The following is a 25,456-nucleotide window of genomic DNA, read 5'->3' on the forward strand; positions in this document are numbered from 1 at the left end:
TTTAAAAAATAGCATTTCTGTAGAGTATTGTCTATTTCACTGAAGATACAAGTTAGGTAGCAGAGTTTCAATTTTATGTTCATTAAAAACAAAAAATAGTCTGCTGCCACCCCCTCCCCGGGGAAACTACTTCCACCCTTCACTCAGCCCCTCCTCTTTATGTAAGGGATGCTGAGTCTTCTCTGAAGATCCTCTGACAAATTACTTCAAGCAGGAAAGACCTCACCCATGTATTTCCATTTGACAGGTAACCCTAGTTTCTCAATATATAGCAATGGGACAGCTTATCAACTCTCCTGTTACTTTTCTTGGCTAGAGGGAAACAAACACTTGGCTGGGGAGTCAGCATACATAACTTTTAAAAAGGGAAAAGCAGTAAATGGGAAGGAAACTTTTTAAAAAAACATAAAAAGTAAAATGAATTATGCAATACTAAAACAGAAGTCAGGTAAAGGTTTTAATATCAAACCTATAAACATAAAAACTCCACAAGGAAACCGACATTAAATATGAAGGATGGAAAAGTAATAATGTGTTGAACAATTTTTGCAACCTTACAAGCCACAGTAGATACAAAACTTAAGCAAAAGGGTCTCTGACCTTCTTAACCTTAGCCAAGTTTAGATCCACCCCCAGAACTCCCTTCCTGCCTAGTGTGAATGTAATTAAGGGGAAGCTGCAGTGGTAATTTCTCTCCTCATTAACTTCCTGATTGGTTTCAGCCTCAGGATTCTGCCGGGCAGTAGTTTGTCACCAATTCCAAATGGCCAATCGTTAATACTAATGTTTGTGTAACTAACTGCCAGCATCTGCCACGGCTTCTTGTACAACAATAATGGTGAAAGGGTACATTAGTGCTCCTGTGTTAATTCAGCTTGTGTTCATCAATAGGGAAATCTATGATGTAATTAGCAAAATGCATTGGGAGCTGAGTGCTGAAGTCATTTGTAGAGAACTAAATCATAGTAGAAGCTGTACTGGGTCCTGATGTGTTTGCCATCAATACTTATTATGTTTGGAATTTAATAAGGTATATTACCGTGCTGAAAAGAGACCTTTTTACAAGAGAACACTATTTACGCTTGTTATGGGTTTGGAAAAGGTTTGCTGCAGCTAGTGGAACCACACGGAAATAAAAGAACAGAGCTGGGATTTAACAAGTGGATCTTGAACTCCACCGGACCAAATTATTTCGGAAAGCTCCTTTTTTCTAATGCGACATACGGACAGACAGACAGATGGGATAGTTTTGGACAGCTAATTCAATACCAAGGAAGGAAAGAAATGATCTGAAAATTTATAAAGTTAATATATTTGAAAAACAATCTAGGTAATTTCCTGGCAAGCAATTTACTTTTGATATTAATAGTATTTATTTAATTTTAAGTAACTTAAATAAAACCCAAGAATATGAGTTTGTAAGCTGTTTTTTCTAAGAAAGGAAAAGGGCCATTAAATAGTACTTTACAGATAGATGCCCCAAAGCATATACATGCACATATAAATATATACGAGCAACAACAACAACAAAAAAACTGGGAACTTACAAAACTTGAAGCACTCATTTTATTGCGTTTCATAAAGGCTTCTTACTAAATATGAATTTTTATATGAATTTAAATTTCCCTGCAAATCCAGGAAGATTTACGAGTTCTTTTACATGGCTAAGGATGTTAACATATAAACAGACAGCAGACTTTGCTCTGACATCTTGTTACTGTACTCAGTTCTAGAGAGCCAACTAAAAGCCAACCAGAGAGTCTGGGGGTTAATCTACCCACCCCCATCCCCAACTCAAGCCAGTGACAGAAGGTCCTCTGTAAAGAGATGGGAAAGGGAGTGAACATTTACTGACCACTTTGTATGCCACCTACTATAATGAGTATTTACATTTAATGCTCAGACCATTCACTGAGAGAATTATTCTCCCGTTTTATAAAAGAGACCCTGAGGAAGCTGCCAAGGGCAGTGTAGCACCCGTCAGCCCCACCTGCTGGTTTGCTCTCAACCCTGGACCATCCCATCCTTGGGTACCACATTTAGTCACTGGCCATGAACTTTCCCAATCTCTGTATGAGTTTAAAAAGGCAAAATAACTGACCCTTGTCGTTTTAATGCAGAGACTACAAAGGAATAGATAAGCATCTCCAGGCACGTGCGAGCTCTCAGCTTGCCTTCTACCTATACTTCAGAGCTGACCTAGGGAGGCCTCCCGCCCCAGCCATAAACCCTACTCCCCATTAAGCCCACTTGGGACTGAAAAAGGGAAGGATGGGAATTCTGCAGAAGAAAGGAACTGGGCATGGATAGCCCCTTTCTGCTCTCACTTGCCTTGTGGATATTTTCTTGGAAGGTATTCCTCTGACCTGGGACTGTGAAGATGTGCAAGTGTGTGCTACCTGCTTAGACCAGGGAGGCTCCAAGCATTCTTAATGCATGACTGCACTCCAGAGAAGATGCAAATAAAGGTACTCAACCTGTTTTGGAAAATATGTGCAATTTTTAAAGCTTTTCTCCACTCAGAATTTAAATCCATGTTCTTTTTACTTTTGTTCAAGGCTTAGCACTGTCTTTGAATAATAGGCTGTTGAAGTTAGGGATATTAACTGTTTAACTCATTTTGTGTAGCACCTCATTAAATAGTTCCAAGTGCATTAAAGATTCAGTGTTTATCTGAGTGACTAATGTCCAAAATTTATTGTATTATCATCTTTAAATGCAGTCCCTCAGGTACCCTCTTCATTTAAATGCAGTTTCATTGAACTTTATTGGGAGAAAAATTGATCATTTAAAATCATTTTACACTAATTAAAAATTAAAAGCCCCAATTCTCCCTTTTTGCGTGTTGATTCTAATGAGCCCAGAGGAAGGCTAATTTCAACTCAAAAGGTTCCTCTTCACTATTTTGTAAAAATACTAATGCCTAGTGTCCATGGGACTGTGGGGAAAGATACGCTGCTGGCAGCACTAGAAATTGGTTCAATCTTTCTGGACAGCAATCTAGTGACATGTAATAAGAACCGTAAAACTGTTCATACCCTCTGACCCAGTAATTCCACTCTGGGGAATAAACCCAAAGAAAGAAAGAATAATTGGCCCGGAGATGCTCAACACACCACTATTTGCATGAGTGAAGACGTTAGCTCTCTCCTCTGGCGCTGGGGGTGGGGATGGGGGCAGCTGCCTTGGGGTTGGGGGGCAGGAAGCTTTCACAGGCAACAGACAATTTAGGATTGTGCTACCCTGTAATCATCAGTAGGCTCCCACAGCATTTACAGAAATGGAAGAAATGACTTCCGGAGACCAAAGCAGAGACTGAAAAGTAAGAAAAAGAAAAGAAAAAAAAAAAAAAAAAAAGGAAAACGTGCCCATTCTGTTCTTTTTTTGTGTTACAATGAAAGGTGGGTAAACCTCCAAGGCTGACCCTGGTTTAAACCAGCAAAACCAGTATCTGTTTTCTCTCAAGTAGCCTATTTGTCTACAAAAGCTAAATGGTCTTTCTTTTATTATTATTTAAAAGACAAAACACCTTACACACAATCACTCTTACAAATGCTGGGGGCTGGGTCAGGTGAGTAAAAAAAAAAATTGTTTCAGTGATGCCATCTAACTACCAGTATTCTTTTCGGAAAATATTAGAGACTCCCCCTCACACCCACCTCTCTAAAAAACAAACCAAAAACCAATCTAACTGCTAAATCTTCTGACATTGCAGAGACCCCTGACTTTTAACTTGAATGATCTGTTGGAAATCGGTGGACTGGAACAAATAATTCTCTTCCAGCGATGTGAGAAAACAGGATATTCATGCTTGAGGAAAAATTTTTTTTCCTCTATATGTTAAATTCTGTTAAGCTCCAAGAAACCATTTTAAAACTAAAAATGTGTTAGCAACTCTTCACATAGATGCTGACAGGAAAAAAGAAAAAACCCAAGTGCCAGCCTCTTTGGCTTCTTGGAGTCTGCAGGCCTAAGAGGCTGACGAAAACGTCTTAAACAATGAATTCTTCCGCTTCGTGATAACCAGAGTGTTTGGAAATAAAATCATGTCCAATCAATACCACTTAGCAGATATTTAATGTTTCACAATAGAACTCTTTTCCAGAGTAGGGCTACTGCCCTTCTCACTAACATTTAAAATAATTGGGATTATCTTAGCTGTCCGAGGCTTGGCAGGTTCAGTTTGTACTTTCAAACAGCATTAATTCTTGGCACTCAGAACAAGGGATAAAAGGTAGAGATATGAATGGAGATCTTTATTCCACCTGATCTATCAAGGATTAGAGCTCATTCTTTTCCAGTCCATGCCTGCACTCTAGTGAAGGGGAAGGCTAAGCTGTAACTGATGTAATTAGAAACCACAAGCTGAGAATAAAATAGCCCTTTATTAATCTCCCCCATTTACTACAAATTTACTAAAAAAATAATAATCTTTGAAACAATTAACCGTGTTTTTTCCACCTGTGTGTAATTAAAGGGTAGTGACTAGAGAGGGGGGCTGTTTAGGATTACGCTTTCCCTGAAAACATGATCTTAACTGTCAGTTCTAAAACCTAACAGCAATTTTAAGAGGCCAGCTCTGCACTCTGCATATTACAGAGAGAAGGGGCCACGCCATCATAAATAAGCATTCCTGTCAATGGAATGAGGCACATTATGTGCGCTTTCCTCCTCGATCCTGCTACCAACAGCCGTCGCAAGCACTAGAAAAAGCCATCTTCGAAAATAAAGTGAACTGATAACAGAAAGCACATATTTATCTACTATCAACACCACCTTTTTCCCTCTAAACTTCATGCATCACATGGATACACAAGGTAATACTCAGAATTTTTTTTTTTTTTTGGTCTTTTTAAGGGCTGCGCCTGTAGCATATGGAAGTTCCCAGGCTAGGGGTTAAATTGGAGCTGCAGCCGCCAGCCTAAGCCACAGCCACAGCAATGCCAGATCTGAGCCTGGTCTACAATCTACGGCTCACAGAAATGCCAGATCCACAACCCAATGAGCAAGGCCAGGGATTGAACCTGCGTCCTCATAGATGCTAGTCAGATTTGTTTCTGCTAAGCCACGACAGGAACCCCAATACTCAAACTTTGTAATTCTCAAAATAAACAGAGGTCTTTTGGGCGTTGGCAGGCAGCTTGTGGTAGCACACTGGCTGGGAAGCATGGGCCCACAGGCTGGGCCTGCTGCTGCTGCAGACTAGCTTCTCTGCTGCTTGAGGAACTAGGGGATGCTGCATCCAAGCTGCCCCCTTATCACTTTCGGGGTTCAACTGACACACAAAGGGAAGAAGGCCTATCTATAAGTAGAGCACAAAAAGGGAAGAGAAGGGACCCCGTGCGGCCTTCCACCTCCCCCTGGTCTCCAGTCAAGCATTCCTTCTCTGCCCCACTTCCACCCTCCAGGATAGCTTCTCCTAGACCACAGCATGGCAGCTGCTGGGAGCCCACATTTCCTGTTTCTTTCACAGAAGGGGGGTGGGGGGTCACCGAAACCGCTCAAAGCAAGTCTGTGAATAAGAAACATGCCTGTGACAGCAGCCCTGCCCTGACAGGGAGTCCCACCCTCAAAGTGCCTCCTCAATCCTCACCTCCCCAGAAAGCTCATGCCCGCCAGCGGGTGATGCTGCTGGCTGCTCCTCACCTCCAGAGCTGCACCATAAGCTGGGAGACTTCTCTCACTGACTAACTTCCTCCTGTAGCCCATCCGAAGGAAGCAAAACCTAATAAACACAGTGTGGATTTTCCTTCTCTCTCATGACAACATTCTGAGGTAAATTCTCACACTGACTAACTCAGTACCATTTTCCTCATCAGTGAAATAACCACAAAGCAGACTTCAAAGGAATCCCCTTAACCATGTGGGTGATGGACGTAAACATGAGTTTCCCCACCTGCCCAGTGAGGCTAAGGACAGGTCACTATGGTAATTCCTAAGTACATATTAGTTTCCTTACTTCTTCTGCCTCTAATCTCAGTGTCTTAAAGTTAGAAGATTCTTGCCTTCCAAGGTGCCAGAATCCACTCAGGATTTAGTCTGTTCCTTCCATGCCATATACATGTGCCTTGAGAGCCAGGAACCAGGAATATACATCTACCTCATTTGGGGCCTACATGACAGAGTGCTAAATCCAGCAGGCAAACAACCTGCTCCTCCTTGGACAACTGGTCCCTTGTTATATGTGCTTTGCCCTGTTCATTTTTTGAGACGGGGTGAGAAGATGTGGCGTCACATCAAAATCAAGCAGCAGAATGCTTTATAAACCACACAAAAAGTATTATCCAATGATCAAGCAAACCATTCTTTCAGTCAGCAGTATTTGAAAGCACAAAGAATCTCTTCTTTTGAGCTTAAGTTTGTCCTTAGAGTTGAAAACTTTGTGAAAGACTAGTTAGTCTCCAATGTCCCAAAAGAAGTAAGGGCCTCCTTTTTTGCAAGCTACAACTATTGGGCACCTGGATGAGGGCCTGAGGCTTGCTTGGGTACCAGATGCTGACTCTCAGTCAAAGGACCACAAAGCAGGTCTAGGGTGAGGGTACAGGCTTTGAAGGAGGACCATCTTTTACCATCTGAAGACCATGAACAGGTGCCTACCCTCTCCATGCCTCCATCTCCTCATCTGCAAAACAGGGACGGAGCAGAGCACTTAGGATGGTTCTACACAAAGCAGTGGGACCCCGTTAAGTCTGATGCTTATGAAAGGCCCACATTACAACTGTACACAGCTGCACCATGTGGTCACCCCCAGATGTGGCCTGCACCAGATGTGGTCCAAAGTGAACCCTGCTCCTAGCATTCCTCTCCTGCCTTTATTCCCTCTGCTGCCCCTGTCTGCACCAACCCTGCCCCATTTAGTCTTTTTTGAGTGGTTATCATCTATGGTCTATCTTCTCATCTCTAGGGAGGTAGACCATTTTCCCATCACACACCTGCACTGGTGAGGGCAGGAGAGCTGCAGGTTTCCTGCCCCCAGGGCCTTCCCTGCTCATTCTGGAGGATCTGTTAGGCTGGGCTGAGCCCAGCTCCCAACACCGGCCACTTGAGAATCAGTGCAGAAAGACCATGAGCTCTGCTATCAGACATGGCACCTCAATAAAGACCCTTGAGCCTTAATTTCTTTCACTGTAAAAGGAGGGTTAATAATGATGAATTTCAGTAAGTTGCTTGGAGGATCAAGGAGATGATGTGGGACAAAATCATGTGTAAACGTGAAGACTCCTTTCCCAGGCGTAAGTCCGTGTACTTCCTTCTGGAAGGAAGTGTGACTTAGTCTCTGTCCTCCACTGCCTAAGATAGGACCAAGAAAATAGTGAGATTTTTTTTTTTTTTCCTTTTTAGAGCCACACTTGCGTCATATGGAAGTTTCCAGGCTGGGGTTGAATCAGAGCTACAGCTGCTGGCCCACACCACAGCCATGGCAGCGCCAGATTCTTAACCCACTGAGTGAGGCCAGGGATCGAACCTGAATCTTCATGGACACTAGTCGGGTTCGTTACCACTGAGCCACAATGGGAACTCCTAAAATTAGTAAGATTTTTATTAAACACTGGTTGATAAAGAGAAAAAAAAAAAAACAATTAGTGCCAGCATGGCTCAAATTTCCCTGAATGTTTTCAGACAAATTTCAATTCCTATGTCCAGAGAAAGGTGACTTTTACTTTATTTGTCCTTATCTACACACCAGAAGGCTAAAGCTAAGATGAATTCCAAACTGAAACCTGAGCCCATTATTTTGTGCTTTTCTTGGGACTTTAGGTACACATGACCCATTCTGAGGATGGGCCAAGGGGCAAGGAGACTTGGCTGAACCAGGCCGGGATGGGAGCCAGGGGAACCGCCTCACAGCAGAACCAGAAGATCTAATAGAGGTAAAACACTAGCACCTGGTAAACTGCACCCAGCACAGTGCACCCAGCAGGTGCTTAATAATGGATGAGTGAGGGAGAAAGACTATGGAAGTTGGTCTTCACAAGACATGCTGTCACCATAAAACAGGGCCAACCCACACACTGGCAAAGAGAGTCTCAAGACTAAAACCAGTTTCAAGGATTTTAAAGTGCAAAGGTTTTATCTCATTCCGTATGTCTTTACTGGGAAGACTGGGCACTGGAACAAAGAGAAAAACTGCATCCAACACACACGAGGACATGTTCTCTGCCAAAGAGGCCAGCTTTCAACACCACTTTGTGTTGAGCCCACAGGACCATGGTTCCTTGGGGGACTCTGCAGTGCAAACCAGGCCATGACTGGGTGGTCACACATGCATTTGAAAACATCTGAGTTTAAATACATGTTTGATCATTTCAGAAACTAAAGTGGACCAGACAAACAAGAGGCTCTCCAAGTCATGCCTGGAAGAGCTTTTGCATCTGATTCTGGGAAAGCTATTTTGTCAGATACAAAAGGAATCAAACCCATAAAGCAGGCTGTGGCATTTGCCAGCCTAGAAACTAGGTTGGCTCTGTCCAGATATTTTGCAACAAGAGAAAATTTTAAAGGAGCCTTGCCAAGAGTTTCCTGCACACTGAGAAGAAAGACTCACAGATGCTTCTGCCTTAAAGGGCATTATATGACAGAGATCTCAATCTTCATGAGCATATTTAAGACTCAGAGAAAGGCCTAAAGTTTCAGAGTCAATATCACTGCCAGGAGAGCGGGTCATGAGCAGAGTAAATGCAGCTACCTTCTCACCCAGGGCCCTAAATGAGCTCGGCTTCCAGCTAATCCAACAGCCTGCAGTCAGCCTTTCACTTTGGAATTACATCATCTCCGCTAAAGCATGCTGTTTAACCCAATATGTATGATGTGCAGCTTCAGCTATATGACTTTTAGGAACGCTTTTAGTTCAAAATATTCTGCTACTTTGCAGTTCAAAGAACCTAAGAGAAAGTTCTCAAGTCATTTGTCAAGTAGAACTCATGTGAAACTGGCAGCTTTTAATTTGAAAATAAATATTGTACCTCAAAAGATATGCTAGTGGGAGTAGGGAAAATTGCATTTGGTACATTATTTTGTTTTTGTGGTTTTATTTTTATGTTTTTGCTTTTTAGGGCTGTATCGGAGGTTCCCAGGCTAGGGGTTGAACTGGAGCTACAGCTGCTGGCTGATGCCACAGCCACAGCAATGCAGGGTCCGAGCCACGTGTGCAACCTACACCACAGCCCATGGCAATGCTTGATCCTTAACTCACTGAGTGAGGCCAGGGACCGAACCCGCAACCTCATGGTTCCTAGTCAGATTTGTTTCGGCTGCACTACAAAGGGAACTCCTGTTTGGTACATTATTTTATCTTTACCATCAGGAGACGATACCTTCTTCATAAAACAAATGCAGAACATCATCAGTATTGGCTACAAATACTATGCCAACTTTTTGTTCCTTTTCTATCTAGCATTACAGGAAATGTAAGATGAGTAATTGTTAGTATTTTTCTCTGGTACAGAAGAAGGAAGCAAACACAGGACACATTTAAATAAAACATATACCAGATGAAATCAATCAAGATAGAAAATTCCAGGCATTTCCAGACAGGAGGATACATGTCTACTCAGCCACACAGGTTATTTTACCCCCTAAATACAACATGGCCATCATGGACGGATAAGGTGGTTTGGATTACAGGCTCAAGAAAACACTCTTTTGGAATGGTTCACGTTAAGGGTGAAGAGAAATAAGAAAATAGCACAAACTATGTTTTCCCTAGAGAGTATTAACACTTTTACTGAGACCCCAACTGCTAAAAAAAAAAAAATCATATATATATATATATTTCTTAAAACATTTTTGTTTGTTTAAAGCGCCATCTGTTCAATTAGACCCCAAGAAAGGACTTCAACCCTAGAGAGGTTTAATCTGTGGGTAATATAAAACATTCAGAGAATGTGATTATGCCCGCCCCTCTCCAGGGGGTTATGGTATTTTTTTAATTATTTCAGGAGAGAAAACTTCATGTTTTGACAAGTATTTTAGTTTGCTTTCAAGAAAAGATTTTCCTGGGAGTTCCCTCTGTGGCTCTGATTGGTATCCAAGAGGATGCAAGTTCTTAACCCTCGCTCAGTGGGTTAAGACCTGGTGTTGCCATGAGCTGTGGTCTAGGCCTGCAGCTGCAGCTCTGATTGGACCCTACCCTGGCAACTTCCATATGCCTCGTGTGCAGCCCTAAAAAAGGAAAAAAAATAGAAAAAGATTTTCCTCTTTACCTCCAACAGCATCCTATCTGAAGCCAAACTTAACTGGAGGCTTTTTTTAGGGGCTTCTCAGAATGACCCATGGTCTCTTTGGGTGCAAAACCTCTGGGCAGGGCCTGCTGATGCTGGTCAACCAAGCTCAGCTCAGAATTAAATAAAAGAAACCAAATGCTGGCAGGTATTCATTAAAATGTAAGACAACTTTAATTTTTTCTATTGATCAAAAAATCTGGTTTCCTTTCAGGATTTTGTTTGCTGTATAAGAGAAATTTTTTTTTATTGTGGTTAACATACACATAACATAAAACTTAACATTTTAATCACTTTTAAAGTGTAGAGTTTAGTGGTATTATTTTCACAATGTTATGCAACCATCACCACTCTGCCATCTCCAGAAGTATGTCATCTTCCCAAAATGAAACTCTGTACCTGTTAAGCAATATCTCCCCATTCCGTCTGTCCAGCCCATGGGAACTACCCCTCTACTTTCTGGCTCTATGAATTTTATGACTCTAGGAACCTCATATAAGTGGAATTATATACAGTGTTGGTCTTTGGTCTGGTTTACTACATCTCCAGGTTCACCCAGATTATAGGCATGTGGCAGAATTTCTTTCCTTGTTTAGACTGAATAATACTCTATTATGGGAGTTCCCACTGTGGTGCAGCAGAAACAAATCCAACTAGTATCCTTGCGGATATGGGGATCCAGTACTGTCCTCGTTCAGTGGGTTGGGGATCCAGCACTGCGTGAACTGTGGTGTAGGTTGCAGAAACAGCTCTGATTCTGTGTTGCTGTGGCTGTGGCCGGCAGCTGTAGCACCGATTTGACACCCCTAGCCTGGGAACTTCTATATGCCTCAGGTGCAGCCCTAAAAAGCAAAAAAAAAAATTCTATTGCTTGTTTAACATGTTGTTTACTCAGGCATTTATCAAGGAACAAATGGACTGTGTCTTGCTTCTGACTATTGTGAATAGTGTTGGCATGAACACTGATGTTCAAATATCTGTTCAAGCCGCTCTTTTCAAGCAGTCGGAGTGTTTACCCAGATATGGAATTTCTGGAACATATATTAATTCCATTTTTTGAGTTCAGTTCTCCACAGCACGGGCACCATTTTAGATCCCCACCAGCAATGCGCAAGCGTTCTGATTCTCCACATGTTCAGCAACACTTGTTATTTTCTGTGGTTGTTGCTTTTATTATTTATTTATTTTGTTTTTAGGGCCGCCCCTGTGGCATAGAGGTTCCCAGGCTAGGGGTCCAATCGGAGCTACAGCTGCTGACCTATGCCAGAGCACACACACACAGCAATGCAGGATCCAAGTAACATCTGCAACCTACACCACAGCTCACAGCAACACCGGATCCTTAACCCACTGAGCAAGGCCAGGGATCAAACCCGCAACCTCATTGTTCCTAGTCGGATTAGTTTCCAATAAGCCACAATAGGAACGCCATTGTTGCTTTTAAATAACAGCTGTCCTAATGAATGTGAAGTGTGGGGTTTTGTTTTCTGATCCTTTTATATTAATTCTCCACTTCCTCCTACTCTTCCCCAAACCTGACCTACTGCCCTGTCTCTGTTTTATTTCCACCAAACTTCACTGAAAAAAGCTGGCCCACTGCCCACTACTCATTGGGTTATGCCTGGCAAACTTGTGACTCTTTCATTCCCAGAAAAGTTTCTCAAGGTCACCCGTGGCCTGCAGGCCCCCAAAGCCTATGGCCTGATGTGGTCTTTTCCTCTTCACTCAGGAGCACTGATGCCAACACGCCCTCTTCCCTCCATCCTCCTCAGCTGCCCGCCAGGCTTTCTCTCCTCCTGACCATCCCTCAATCCCAACCCAAGTACAGACTCTCCAAACTACTCCACTTGGTCTTCTCTTGCCACATAAGCTTTTTTTTTTTTTTTTTTTTTTTGTCTTTTGAGGGCTGCACCTCAGGCACATGGAGGTTCCCAGGCTAGGGATCGAGCTGGAACTGTGGCTGCCAGCCACAGCACTGTGCCACAGCCACAGCAACGCGGGATCCGAGTCTCTCTGTGACCTACACCACAGCTCACGGCAACACCAGATCCTTAATTCACTAAGGAAGGCCAGGGATTGAACCTGCATCCTCATGGATACTAGCCAGATTTGCTTCTGCTGAGCCACCACGGGAACTTTGCCACATAAGCTTTAAATACCTTCTCTTGGCAAATGACCTCAAGATTCCTAGCTCCTGCCCTGATTTCTCACTGAGAACTACTTCTGTATTTTAAATACCAGCTGAACATCTCCAGCTGGATGAGCTTCCCACTCCTATGTCGGGATATGAACCTGCCATCTCCTCCTCTACAACAAACCCCGAGGTCCTTCCTCTGTGGGTCTAGCACGCCCACATTACTGCAGCTCCGGCGCCACCTCAGACCCTCCGTCTTCCACATCTAAGCCACCACTGCTGCATCCTGCTGTCCTCCCCAGAGCCTCCTGCACCCCCTTCCTTCCAGTCACCCTCATCTGCAGGCACCTGACTACCAGTCCAGTCTTCTCTATTTCCCTTTAATTTACCCAGGATGGCCAGTTAGTTATTCTTTCAGAAGCACGTCTCTTAACAAGATGTTTTTCCCAAATACACACCTTTGGAGACCTCTGAAAAAGTTCAGCCTGGCATTTGAGGAGCAAACTGATTTCCGACTTCTCCCTGAAGGCACAGCCAAGTTCCAGACACAATCCTGCACTTGCTCCTCACACACCCTGGGTTGCCTGCCTGACATGTGGGTCCCACTGTCTCCCCAACATCTGCAGGTCAAAACCCAGCCCAAAAGCCTGCCTTCCCTGAGCTCTCTACACAGAAACACGCCACTCCTCTAATGCCCAGCGTGCTTTGCCTGAACCTTTCTGTGGCACCATCACTTTCAACTTTCTATCACCTTCCATCACTGACCGAACAGCTCCCCCAAAGCACAGGGCAGGATCCACATTGGATTTGTGGTTCAGGCCCTTTGCCAGTCACCAGTTGAAAGCCTTACCCCTAGTGAGCACTCGACAAGTAGTGTTGAAGAATGAAAGATAAAAAGTCTCATTGGTCAAAGCCCCAGTCTGTTTCCTAGACCCCAACCCACCATGGCCAGCACACCGGATGAGTATGCACAGGAGGAATGGTAGGAGGCAGCTATGATGACAAGGAAGAAGTGGCAGCTGCCAGCCCACATCAAGGAAGAGGTGAGGAAAACTAAAAAAATAAAAAGCAGGTGGAGAACCAGGAGGGCTGGGAGTACAACAATGGATCTCTGTGATAGTGACCCCAATCCCTCAAAAAAGGCTCAGCACCCTGAAGGTGAGAAAAAAGATCCCATTTTGTAAATGTCCCTGTCCCCAAAGTTTGGGAGGCAGAGAACTTTGGCAATTGCAGAAGGAATGATCAACTGTTTGGAAAATTCACTTATGCAAAACAGGTCATTTCTAAGTGATGGGAAGTTACCGTGACATCATGAATCTGTTCTTAGGTGGGCCCAACTTCACTCTGGACACTACCTGAAACGTCAGAAGGATGGAAGCTAGGAGACAAAGGTATAGACATTTTTTCTCCAGAGCAAAAGAAGCTTATAAAAAATAAATTTAAAAATAGGTCATTTGTGCCGTCAGATTATATTTTCAATAACTGCTATCATTTCTTTTTCTTTTTTTTTTTCTTTTTTGGCTTTTTAGGGCTGCACCCGAAGCATATGGAGATTCCCAGGCTAGTGGTCTAATCGGAGGTATGGGTGCTGGCCACAGCCACAGCAACTCAGGATCTGAGCCATGTCTGAGACCTAGACCACAGCTCATGGCAACGACGGATCCTTACCCCACTAAGCAAGGCCCGGGATCGAACCACAACCTAGTTGGATTCATTTCCGCTGCACCACAGTGGGAACTCACATTTTCATTATTATTGATTGATAACTGATTGAAGATGTGACAACACAGTAAATAAGCCTGTTTCAACAGATGGAAATAGAACTCTGGCCCCAACAATGAGTGAATCCACCTTCTTCCCAAGCACACCTGAAGCATGAATACAAATGGACCAGTAATACCTACCGATTAACAAAGCAAATCTCCAAAGATTTCAAAGATCTTTCAAACCTCTGAAGTCTTGGAAATTTAAGTCTTTGCCTATCAGAATAACTACTAAGGAAAAAACCTCTCCGCTTTAAAAAATGATGAATAAGAAAATAAATTTCACTGATTCTGACTAACCAACAGGCCAGCATTTGGTCACAATATAATTGATTTCACCCTTAATGCTACTGTTGAAAGTATTTAAACACCCAGGCACTGACTCCAACCCACACACTCCTCCTCGATCCTACATTCCAAGCCGATGAGGTATTTTCACACTTGGGTCGTCTTCAGTGAAGACTGTAATTAAATCTTTAATTTGAAAACAAGAGCGAAAGTCCGGCACTCACTGCATTACTGGCCACCCTCAAAGCTCAGAGCAAAGCGCAGTCAAATAACAAATGGCGACCTCAGCTCCTTCAAGCTTAAGTAATCTGCTAATTTCAGAAGGCACCAGCTCATCTCAAAAGGGACCAATTTACACATGGAACTGCTTCCCACTGTTATCTGCTAGCTTCCTGGGAATCATATAAACTGTTAAGTTTATGTGCTGCCTGGCCTTCTGATTACACCAAACTTTAATTTCACTTACTTTTTTTGTATTTTCTCCTTTTTCAGGGCCCCACCCGAGGCATATGGAGGTTCCCAGGCTAGGGGTTGAATCACAGCTGCAGCCCCCAGCCTACACCACAGCCACAGCATTGCAGGATCTGAGCCTTGTCTTCGACCTACACCCACAGCTCACAGCAACACCAGATCCTTAACCCACTGTGCAAGGCCAGGGATTAAACCCATGTCCTCATGGCTACTGGTCGGATTCATTAACCACTGAGTCACAATGGGAACTCCATACACCAAATTTTTAAAGCATAAATTTCAGAACAAACTTTATTTCATATCCACAGTGTTGGAAGAGACCAAGAGGGAGCTAAGTAGCTAGGAACACAAGGACTGCCGCTTCATGTACCCCCAGAACTAGCTAACACTTGCCTGAAGCATTAAAGAAGGCAGCGTGGTGCGAAGTGGTTACTTCATTCACGGAATGTTTACTGAGCATCTGCTCTATGCCCAGAACTGTTGTAGATAAAGAGGACGCAGCCATGAATAAAACAAGCCTCTGTTCTCATAAGGAAAATGCCAGGGACACCTGTAATCAGACACCAGGGACTGGATTCTAGTTGGGTCACTTACTGGTGATGTAACTGTGAGCAATAATTTAATGCTCTGAGCCTCAATGCAGACATTCTTTAATAGAAAACAGTAATGTTAAAGCCTGTTGTAGTTAAAAATAAAACTCAATTAGACACTACTCTGTCCTCTGCTTGTCTCTATCCATAATAAGGGAGCAAATGATTAGTAAGTGCTTCACACATACACGAGGGATCACTGGAAGCAAAACTGGGAGGAAGGTGAATTTTTCTCAATTACATCTTTACCTGATCCTTCGCAGCTCCCCTTCCTCTGTGTACTCCTTTTCTGTTCTTAGATATCCTGTGCTCCCTGATCTGCTCTGGTCTTCCCTCTGCCAAATTATACCTTACCCCTCCCCTCAAACCCCTCCGGACACAGTTCCATTCTCCCAGTTTACTGACTGGGGTTCTTTATATTTCTGTTTTCTTTTTAGTGCCACACCCAGGGCATATGGAAGTTCCCAGGCTAGGGGTCAAATCGGAGCTGCAGCTGCCAGCCTATGCCACAGCCACAGCAAGGCAGAATCCAAGCATCATTTGCAACCTACACCACAGCTCACGGCAACGCCAGATCCTTAACCCACTGAGCAAGGCCAGGGATCTAACCCACAACCTCATGGTTCCTAGTTGGATCTGTTTCCATATGCCACGACAGGACTTCCACGTCACTTCTTTAAATACCAGTCGGTTTTAGGTTAGCCACAGGACAGCATTCTAATTAAGCTCCTGGAAAGCATGTGAAGGACAGCTGATTATCAGCTTGAGATTCTCTTACTGGTAGATGCTTTGGAAGGCTGTGGCTCTTCTAGGGTTGAGACACAGACCTGGCTGGGACAGAACCTCACTCAGCAAGAGTGTGTCTCTTCTGTAAGTTTAGGAAACCTGACAGAGTAGAAGTGAACCTCTAGAATTCACCCACTTAATAGCAGTGTCTTCTGTATACGAGAGGTATAGGCAGCCCCTTAGAAATTTGCCCTGCCTCCAAAGATGACATCTCTGCAACGTTTAGAAGCCACCTCTTTGAAATGAACATACCAATAGGAGGTTAGAGCCTGAAGCCCATTTACCTCTTGGGTGAGTTTGTTTAACCAGATGCCTTTCATTAAGAACCCCAAGCAGAGAGTTTCCTTTGTGGTGTAGCAGAAACGAACCTGACTAGTATCCATGAGGTTGCAGTTTGATCCCTGGCTTTGCTCAGTGGGGTAACGATCTGTCGTTGCCACAGTGGTGGTGTAGGTCACAGACGCAGCTTGGATCCTGCGTTGCTTTGGCTGTGGCTTAGGCTGGCAGCTACAGCTCTGATTAGACCCATAGCCTGGGAACCTCCATGTGCCTCGGGTGCGGCCATAGAAAAACAAAACAAAACAAAAACAAAAACAAGAACAAAGAAGAACTGACATTACAAGACAATTTTATGCTAACAGTAAGTCTCATGTTTTCTAGTGCTTCAAAGGAGGCTCCAGAATTGTATGTGTCAGAGCAGAGACTAAAATGAGCTTTTAATTATTTTTGTTAGGAAATATTGCTAATGGTAACACTGAACCAGATGAAATTGAGAGAAAAGGAAAAGACACAAATATTAGCATTAGCTAATGGATGTGCCCGGTAGTTACAGGGGAAGTTTTTTACAATGCTAAACCAAGGTCATCCATTTGTTTAAAAAGGACTTGCAACCTTCTGTGAAAAAACAAAGTATCAGAGAACACAGGATTTAATTTGCTTTAATAAACACAAACTGTTTTTTTAGTAATAAAAAGGGATATAAAAAGACAGAAAGAGGGAAAAAAGGAATTCAAAGAAAACAGAGGCCACTCTCTGCCCTAGCATTGTAGGAGTGAACTGCTTTCTTTAATGAGGGCAGGCTGGCAGACAACGGGGCCATGAAACAGGAATCCTTAGGCTGGACTACTGGCCCCAGGCAGGTGCTGCTAAGTGCTGACTTAGGTAAGCAGGCCTGTGAAATGAGGTTCAGCCCACATTATTTATTAGCATAATTATTAATAATCATCGTATCATTCACTGAGCCCCTAACGTGTTCCAGGCATTGTACTTATCATCTTCACAAAAACCCTTTGGGGAGGTGGGTATTAAGAGCCTCATTTGACAGATTTTAAAAATGGAGGCGCAGAGAGGGTGATTAACACCCAAGGTCACACAAGTGCTGAGTGACAGAGCCAGAATCTGTACTCAGGACTTGAATCTGGGACTGCCCACCAGGAGGCCACAATACCTTACTACAGGTTTGCTGCTCTGATTTCTCATCCAGCCTATTCTACAGACACAACCTAGGAAGCCCTCTGCCAGCAGCCTTCCTCTTTGTCACACTCACAAAGTTGCTGCCCAAGCTCCTCTCCAAAAGTTATAATTTTGCAGAAAAGGAGCTCTGAGGTAGATCCAAGCATCACCTGAGTTTCAGGTTTGCCTTTTGAAAATGAATCCAGGAAAGCAGCTACCCAATAGCACCCTGACTCCCACATCTTTTAAATCTACTTTCCAGAGTTCCCGTTGTGGTTCAGTGGTTAACGAAGCCGACTAATATCTCTGAGGTCTCGGATTCAATCCCTGGCCTTGTTCAGTGGGTTAAGGATCCAGCGTTGCCGTGAGCTGTGGTGTAGGTCGCAGACGCGGCTCGGATCTTGCGTTGCTGTGGCTCTGGTGTAGGCTGGCAGCTACAGTTCTGATTAGACCCCTAGCTTGGGAACCTCCATATGCCGCGGGAGCGGCCCAAGAAATGGCAAAAAAAAAAAAAAAAAAGTAAAGCAGGCGTCACTTGGCAGAACCCTAGAATGACTCCCCTACTGCAGAGCCTTCTGAGCCCCACAAGAGCAGCACCCAGAAGCTGGAGGGTCCCTCCTGGGCAGCAGGACGGCTGCCAGGGGCCATGGAGAGGATCCTGACTTCTAACAAGACACCCAAGCATCTGGTAGAACTTGGAGACAGAACCATTGGATCTGGGAATTTTATTTGACTTACTTTATTTTTATTTTTGTCCTCATCTGTGACATATAGGAGTTCCTGGGCCAGGAAGTAAATCCAAGGCACAGCTGCAACCTATGCCACAACTGCAGCAATGCAGATCCTTAAGCCACTGAGGCCAGCAAGGGATCGAACCTGAGGTGCTGCAGAGATAACGCCAGATCCTAAACCTGCTGCAGCACAGTGGGAACTTCAGATTTGGGAATTTAGAGCAACCAGACACCAAGATGTCACAAAAACTGTTCAAGGGGAGTTCCCATTGTGGCTCAGCAGTAACAAACCCAACAAGTATCCATAAGGACACGAGTTTGATCCCTGGCCTTGCTCAGTGGGTTAAGGATCAGGTGCTGCCATGAGCTGTGGTGTAGGTTGCAGAAGCGGCTCAGATCTGGCATTGCTGTGGGGCTGTGGTGTAGGCCGGCAGCTGCAGCTCAGATTCAACCCCTAGCCTGGGAACCTCCATTTGCCACAGGTGCGGCTTTAAAAAGACAAAACAACAACATCGATGAAAATGTTCAAGGGGTCTTATTTCTCCCAAGTTACATGGGCCTAGGGAGAGGAGAGAGAAGGGGCACAAAAGACCCCCCTAATGTAAAAGTGTTGCTTTTCTCTTCATCTGACTAAAGATAATAATGACGTGCACTGTTCAGCAAAGCACATGTCTGATGGAGAAAGGGGAGCAGCGTATGGGCGGGCACCAAGGTGGGATCCATCCCACAGGCCTCCTGCTCACCATCACATGGCCCAAACACAAAGGGGCACAAGGGGCCGAATTCTGGGCCCATCCATACAGGTAAGCTTTCAGAGCAGGTAAGTAATGACTCAATTTCACCTCCTGTGACCTTCCCCAAAGTCAGGATGGAAACAGTGAAAAATGAACACCTTCACCCCAGCAAGCTCCAGCACCTCACGGTCAGCAGTATCAAGGGCTGCTGATACATCTAACAGAAACGCCACGGGGCCTGACTGGGACCACCACGGTCAGCAGTATCAAGGGCTGCTGATACATCTAACAGAAACGCCACGGGGCCTGACTGGGACCACCAACCTATCCATCAGTGAAGCTAACACAGTCCAGTTCATGCTAAGACCTAAAACCGAGCATCAGGAAACAGTTCATGGTACAGTAATATACTAATGGATGCTACGGAATGTGTCTTTATGATTATACTGTCTCTTGGGCAGGTCAAGTTTGTGGTCTCAGTTTCCATATCTATAAAGTGAGGGCAGCTCAGTGACTTCAAAATGCTCCCTCAGAACTAAAATTCTTTTTTTTTTTTTTTTTTGTCTTCTGTCTTTTTTTTTTTTTGAGGGCTGCACCCATGGCATACAGAGGTTCCCAGGCTAGGGGTCCAATTGGAGCTGCAGCCGCTGGGCTATGCCACAGCCACAGCAATGCCAGATCTGAGCCGTGTCTGCAACCTACACCACAGCTCTCAGCAATGCTGGATCCTTAACCCACTGAGTGAGGCCAGGGATCGAACCCGCAACCTCATGGTTCCTAATGGGATTCATTTCTGCTGCGCCATCTTGTGAACTCCAGAACTAAAATTCTTTACGTTCGACTTCTAAAATTTCCATTTCTTTTAAGCTCTAAAGGTATAAGTGTGTACTCAAAGTCAGAATTAATCAAGTGCTAAACAGAACTGAGCAATTCAGCACTGAGCGATTACTTCTGAAGCAAGATATGAAGACCTTTTCTTCCCCAGTAGAGACATTAACATTTTCCATCAATAATGTGCTGAGTTCTTTCCAACTGAAATTCAGCCACTAAACGGGAGGTTTAGTGCCTCCATCTGCGCTGCTGCAGAAGAGGCACCTTCAGGGACATGCAAGGGTCCCTGCATCACAATCCATTGCTGACTATGCTGGGACACTGGGTAGAAATCAGATCATTACCTAACTGTTCCCAACGAATTTCTGAACACTACAGGTTATCTGGTATCCTGACCAGATCAATCTACAAATCCAGTCCTTGGAAGAGTGTCAATCACTGCTTTCTCATGTGAATTGCAACTGTTGCCCAGTACAACTTCACTAACCTGGCCACAAGCCCAGTACAGAGAAGACACATCATCAACTTTTCCTGCAAAGGAGACAGCACATTTTTTGCCCCAGAGGAAATATAACTGTCCCCAGGCTATGCCTACAAGAAAGCAGATGGACTTGCCTTCTCCTGTGTTTTGCTCTGTTTTCTACCAGACCAGGTCCTCTAGTAATGAGAGAGTAGCCAAGAGATGAAAATAGCTACTCTTCACAAATACCTCAGTCCATGCAGGAGTTGCTATAAGACTGCTGGGGATTCGGCACAGGCTGATTGTTAGGAAGGATGGACTCTGATGGAGGGGCTTGTCCTGTGACCAATGTGGCCTCCTGCTCTTGCCTGTTTACTCCTCGAGCAGTGAGCAGCTCCTGGGTGTCTTAGGCACCATCCAGATGCTGGCTGAGGGCACTTCCCTCTCCAAGGCCACTCAAGAGGTACTCTGTCTCTCTGTTGGAAATAAAAACCACCACTCCATTCCACTTTCCACCCACCAGGTAGGCAACAATGCAGATGTTCAATGTATCACACTAGCAAAGGTTTGGGAGAAAGTGATACTCTCCTGCACTGCTGGCCAAGAATGTAAACTGGTGCATCCAGTCTTGCAGGGTAATTTGGCAATATTTAACACAATCCAAAATGCAGGCTTTCTTTGAAATGTCCCTGCTTAGCATCCAAAAAACATCTGCACATGTGTACGAGGAGACTGAAGCATTTGTTTAAAACAACATGATTGTCAATTTAAAAAAAGGAAATTAACCAATAAACTATGATCCATCCAAACTCTGGAATAATATGTGCCAGTTAAAATGAATAAAGAGGATCTATAGGCACCAACATGAAAGGTCTCTAACTAAGACCAATTGTTGACTGAAAAAAAGATTTGAAGAAAAATCTGTTCACTGTGATAACCCCACTTAGGTTAAAAAGGCAAGCAGACTATGTATTTTTACAGAAACACATATCCACATAGCAAAAAGTCTGAAATGACATATATTAACAGTTTAGCTTGGGAGTTCCCATCATGGCTCAGTGGAAACGAATCTGACTAGCATCCATGAGAACGCAGGTTCGATCCCTGGCCTTGCTCAGTGGGTTAAGGATCTGGCGTTGCCTGGAGCTGTGGTGTAGGTCACAGACGTGGCTCGGATCCCACATTGCTATGGCTGTGGTGTAGGCCAGCAGCTACAGCTCCAATTCAACCCCAGCATGGGAACCTCCAAATGCCATGGGTGTGGCCTTAAAAAGACAAAAAATAACAAAAATTTTTTTAAAAATTTTTAAATTTTTTTAAAAATTAAAGAGTTTAGCTCTTGAGGTAATTGTTAAATGAAATAAGTAAAGAGTAGGCCACAACAGAGTTTAGACGCCAAGATTATAACTTGTAGAAAAATATGCATGCATATTTTAAATATAAACCTTATCAGGCATTACAAAGAAAAAAACAGCAATGTTCTACACATTTAAGAAAAAATAGTTACTTAAACTGTACATTCAAAAACATGCTCTGAAAAAAGCACAGTTTTCCAAAGTTATTTTTGACTGTTCTCTTAAGTCTCTGACTTAAAGATATCTTTCTAAATGAATAAAATACAAAAGATAACTATAGCAAGTTTCATCTTGATGGAAGTATGAAATGGCTGACTGCAAACTAGTATGAAAGGAAAAAAACATTAACCAGACTGGAGTGATATTGTTCATATAAATCATTTTAAACTACTTTGATTTTTAAAAATGCTACTTTGCAAAAAATATAACTCGATAAAATCTGCACTGGATGTCATCATTACCCTTTATCTGTTATAATCCAGCAGGTCTTTATCTCTCAGAGGCCTGGACAATCCCTTAAGTTAGTCATTTTTGGGTGTGTACTTTAAGGAACTAGATTTATTAAATAATTTTGTTAATAAGTAGTCACCCATCTTCCAAAGCAAACAACTGACAACCAGAATAAAATATACTATAATGTCTATGTTTGAAACACTATAAAATATCAATATTTTATGACACATAGCTTGCTACTGTAAGTGTATGATATTTTAACAGGGGCACAAATATAGTGTTTAGAATAAAGCCAAATTTAAAGCACCTCAATAACCAAGATTCTTGAATCAGGCTTAGCTCCATGTACACAAAAGAGCTGGTTACTTATAAAAGACTAAAAGACTGATTTGTGAGTCAGCGGACAAGAGAGTCTATCCTTAAAATATGCCTGTCACCTAAGGACCAAAATATCTGAAATTCCACCATTAAAGATTCATTTTTTCAGAATAAACACTGATGTCCTTTTAAAATTCAAATACTCAGGAGCACTAGGACATAAAGTCAATATTATTTTACCATGTTATTTATCAAATTGCTTTTCTCAAAAGAGGCATGGGCAAGAGAAAAGTAGGCTACTAGCAGTAAAACAAAGTCCCAAGTGTGTATGTGCACTTATTGTAAGGACACTGGAGGAGAAATGACAAAAGCCCAACCCTACTGATCACTCAGTTGCTTTCCTGGAATTGGTTCTGCCTGGAACACTTTCAACTGAGACCTATCTAGGAATCTGCAAGCTCAAACTCAATGGGGAACATTCAATTAAGCAGATCAGGGGGAGTTCCCACCGTGGCTTAGTGAGTTAAGAACCAGACATAGTGTCTGTGAGGACACTGTGCTGGTTTGATCCCTGCCCTCGCTCAGTGGGTTAAGGATCCAGTATTGTCTATGGCTGCAGATGCGGCTCAGATCCAGTGTTGCTGTGGCTGTTGTGTAGACCTCAGCTGCAGCTCCAATTCGATCCCTATCCGGGAACGTCCATGTGCCACAGGTGTGGCAGTAAAAAGAAAAAATAAAATAAAAAAGAAAATAAAAAGAAAAAAAAAAGAAAAAGAAAAAAGATAAAAAAAGAAAAAAAATTGCAATTCATGAAAAACCAGTTAAGAGTACCTACAATTATTAAGGACTAACCACGCGCCACATGAAATGCTGTGTAAGCCCTTTACATGTATTACTTCGCTAAATTCACACCAACGAGAAACTTAATGAAATGCATACTATCACCTCCAACTTACGGACAGAAAAACTAAGGTTCAGAAACAGGAAGACACCTGCCCAAGGTCATGTGGCACCAAGTGACACCTCAAGTCTGGGAGACACCAATTGCAATGCACTGAGCCATTATGCAATATACAAAGGAAAACAAAGTAATCTGAACACAAATCAGTGCTTACGCTCCCACAGCCAACCACATTCTCTCATACCTCTAAATTAATCTTTTCTTGAAATGGGTATATTCTGGTTAAAAAAGTGAAAACAGCTCCTTTCCTAATGATGCTTCTTCTATCTTTCTCAACCAAAATAAATCTTCTCTAGAATGGGATACTTATTCCATAAGCTGGAATCTGCTAGCAAATCTTCAACACATTATTTTCAACCAATCCTCCAGGCCCAGGTCCTGGTGGATGTTTCCAGATGAAGAGGAAGTCCATTTAGCAATCGACCACATGCCCCACTCTCCTACTGACTTTAGACTTTAAGGGAATAAAAAAACTCACATTACCCCAAATCATTCATAGAAAACAGAGTTGGGTAAACATTGTCACGTATGAGTTCAAATGATAATCCTGGGAGTTCCCGTCATGGCACAGAGGGAACGAATCTGACTAGGAACCATGAGGTTGCCGGTTCGATCCCTGGCCCCTCTCAGTGGGTTAAGGATCCGGCGTTGCCGTGAGTAGTGGTGTAGATTGCAGATGTGTCTCTAAAGAAAAGGGCTTGGTGAATGACGGGCATTGTGGGGACTAGGCAGGGAGTTAAGATCATTTTGGGAATGTTGTTCCATTTGGGAGTTAGTTCAACAGGAATGGGTGGACAGGTAAAGAGAGGTCTTTAGTGGCCTGGTGAGCAAAGGGTGGGCACCAGCATCACTTTGGAAAGGAAAACGCTGGACCATCCAGGGCACACAGAGGATGAGTAGGGGTGAGGTCAGGATCCAGGGATTATGTAAACAAAGAGCATTCTTAGGGGAGAAAACAGAGAAGGGATGAGTGGGGTATCAGTGGAACCCTGGAGGTAGCCCTAAAATGCTGTGGATGAGGCAGCTCAACCAGTGAAGGGGAGAGTGGGTTAGAAGGCCCCAGAGGTGACAGTTCTGCCACCCCACACCTCACAGATCGATGACTGCCTTCAACCCTAGTAACCTCAGATGGCTGCAGGACATTGTGAAGGTACTCAATGCCACTGAATCCTATACTTCAAAATGGTTAAAATGGGGGAGTTCCTGCTGTGGTTCAGCGGTTACAAACCTGACTAGTATTCATGAGGATATGGGTTCGATCCCAGGCCTTGCTCAGTGGGTTAAGGATCTGGCACTGCCGGGAGCTGTGGTGTAGGTCACAGATGCGGCTGGGATTCTGCCTTGCTGTGGCTGTGGCGTAGGCTGGAATCTATAGCTCCAATTCGACCCCTAGCCTGGGAACTTCCGAATGCCACAGGTGTGGCTAAAGGTGGTTAAAATGGCCAGTTTTATGGTATGTGTGTTTAGAGGAAAGAAAAAGCATAATCAAAACAGCCCTGTCCATGGTTTTCTCTCAGCAACCAAAGTATAAAATACGAAAGTACCAGGCAGCACACACTTCCTTCATAAAGAAGCAGAACCCAGCAATCCCAAGAGAGAAATGCATGGTCCCAAAATTAGTTTCTTTGCTTGAAAACTTCTTGGGCAAGAAACCGTGATCTCTTTTCAGAGCTCAGTGCATGACTGGCACATTTTAAATAGTGGCTGGAGACAATGCAGACACCCAGAGGTGATCTAAAGACTACAAGAAAAGTTTCTCCAGCCTCGAAAATGACTTTGGGATAATATCCCTTACCGCACGGAGAGACTACCTAACTATACACAGAATTGCCTCTCTGGTTTAACTGCAGCAAAGTACAATTCAGGGTTTAAAAATGAGCAAATCATTTCCCTCAGTTCCTTATCATTT

The 25,456-nt window shown here is 43.5% G+C and overlaps 1 protein-coding gene across 2 annotated transcripts in view; it reads right to left on the bottom strand.

Moving 5' to 3' along the window:
• DMRT1 (doublesex and mab-3 related transcription factor 1) overlaps positions 1–25,456 on the bottom strand; it is a 112,692-nt gene that overhangs the window by 1,306 nt on the left and 85,930 nt on the right.

This window comes from Sus scrofa, chromosome 1, assembly GCF_054392235.1.
Source record: "Sus scrofa isolate SSC_HxYL_T2T_F1_AM1 chromosome 1, Sscrofa_HxYL_maternal_Yorkshire_Landrace_v2.0, whole genome shotgun sequence".
Taxonomy (NCBI): Eukaryota; Metazoa; Chordata; class Mammalia; order Artiodactyla; family Suidae; genus Sus; species Sus scrofa.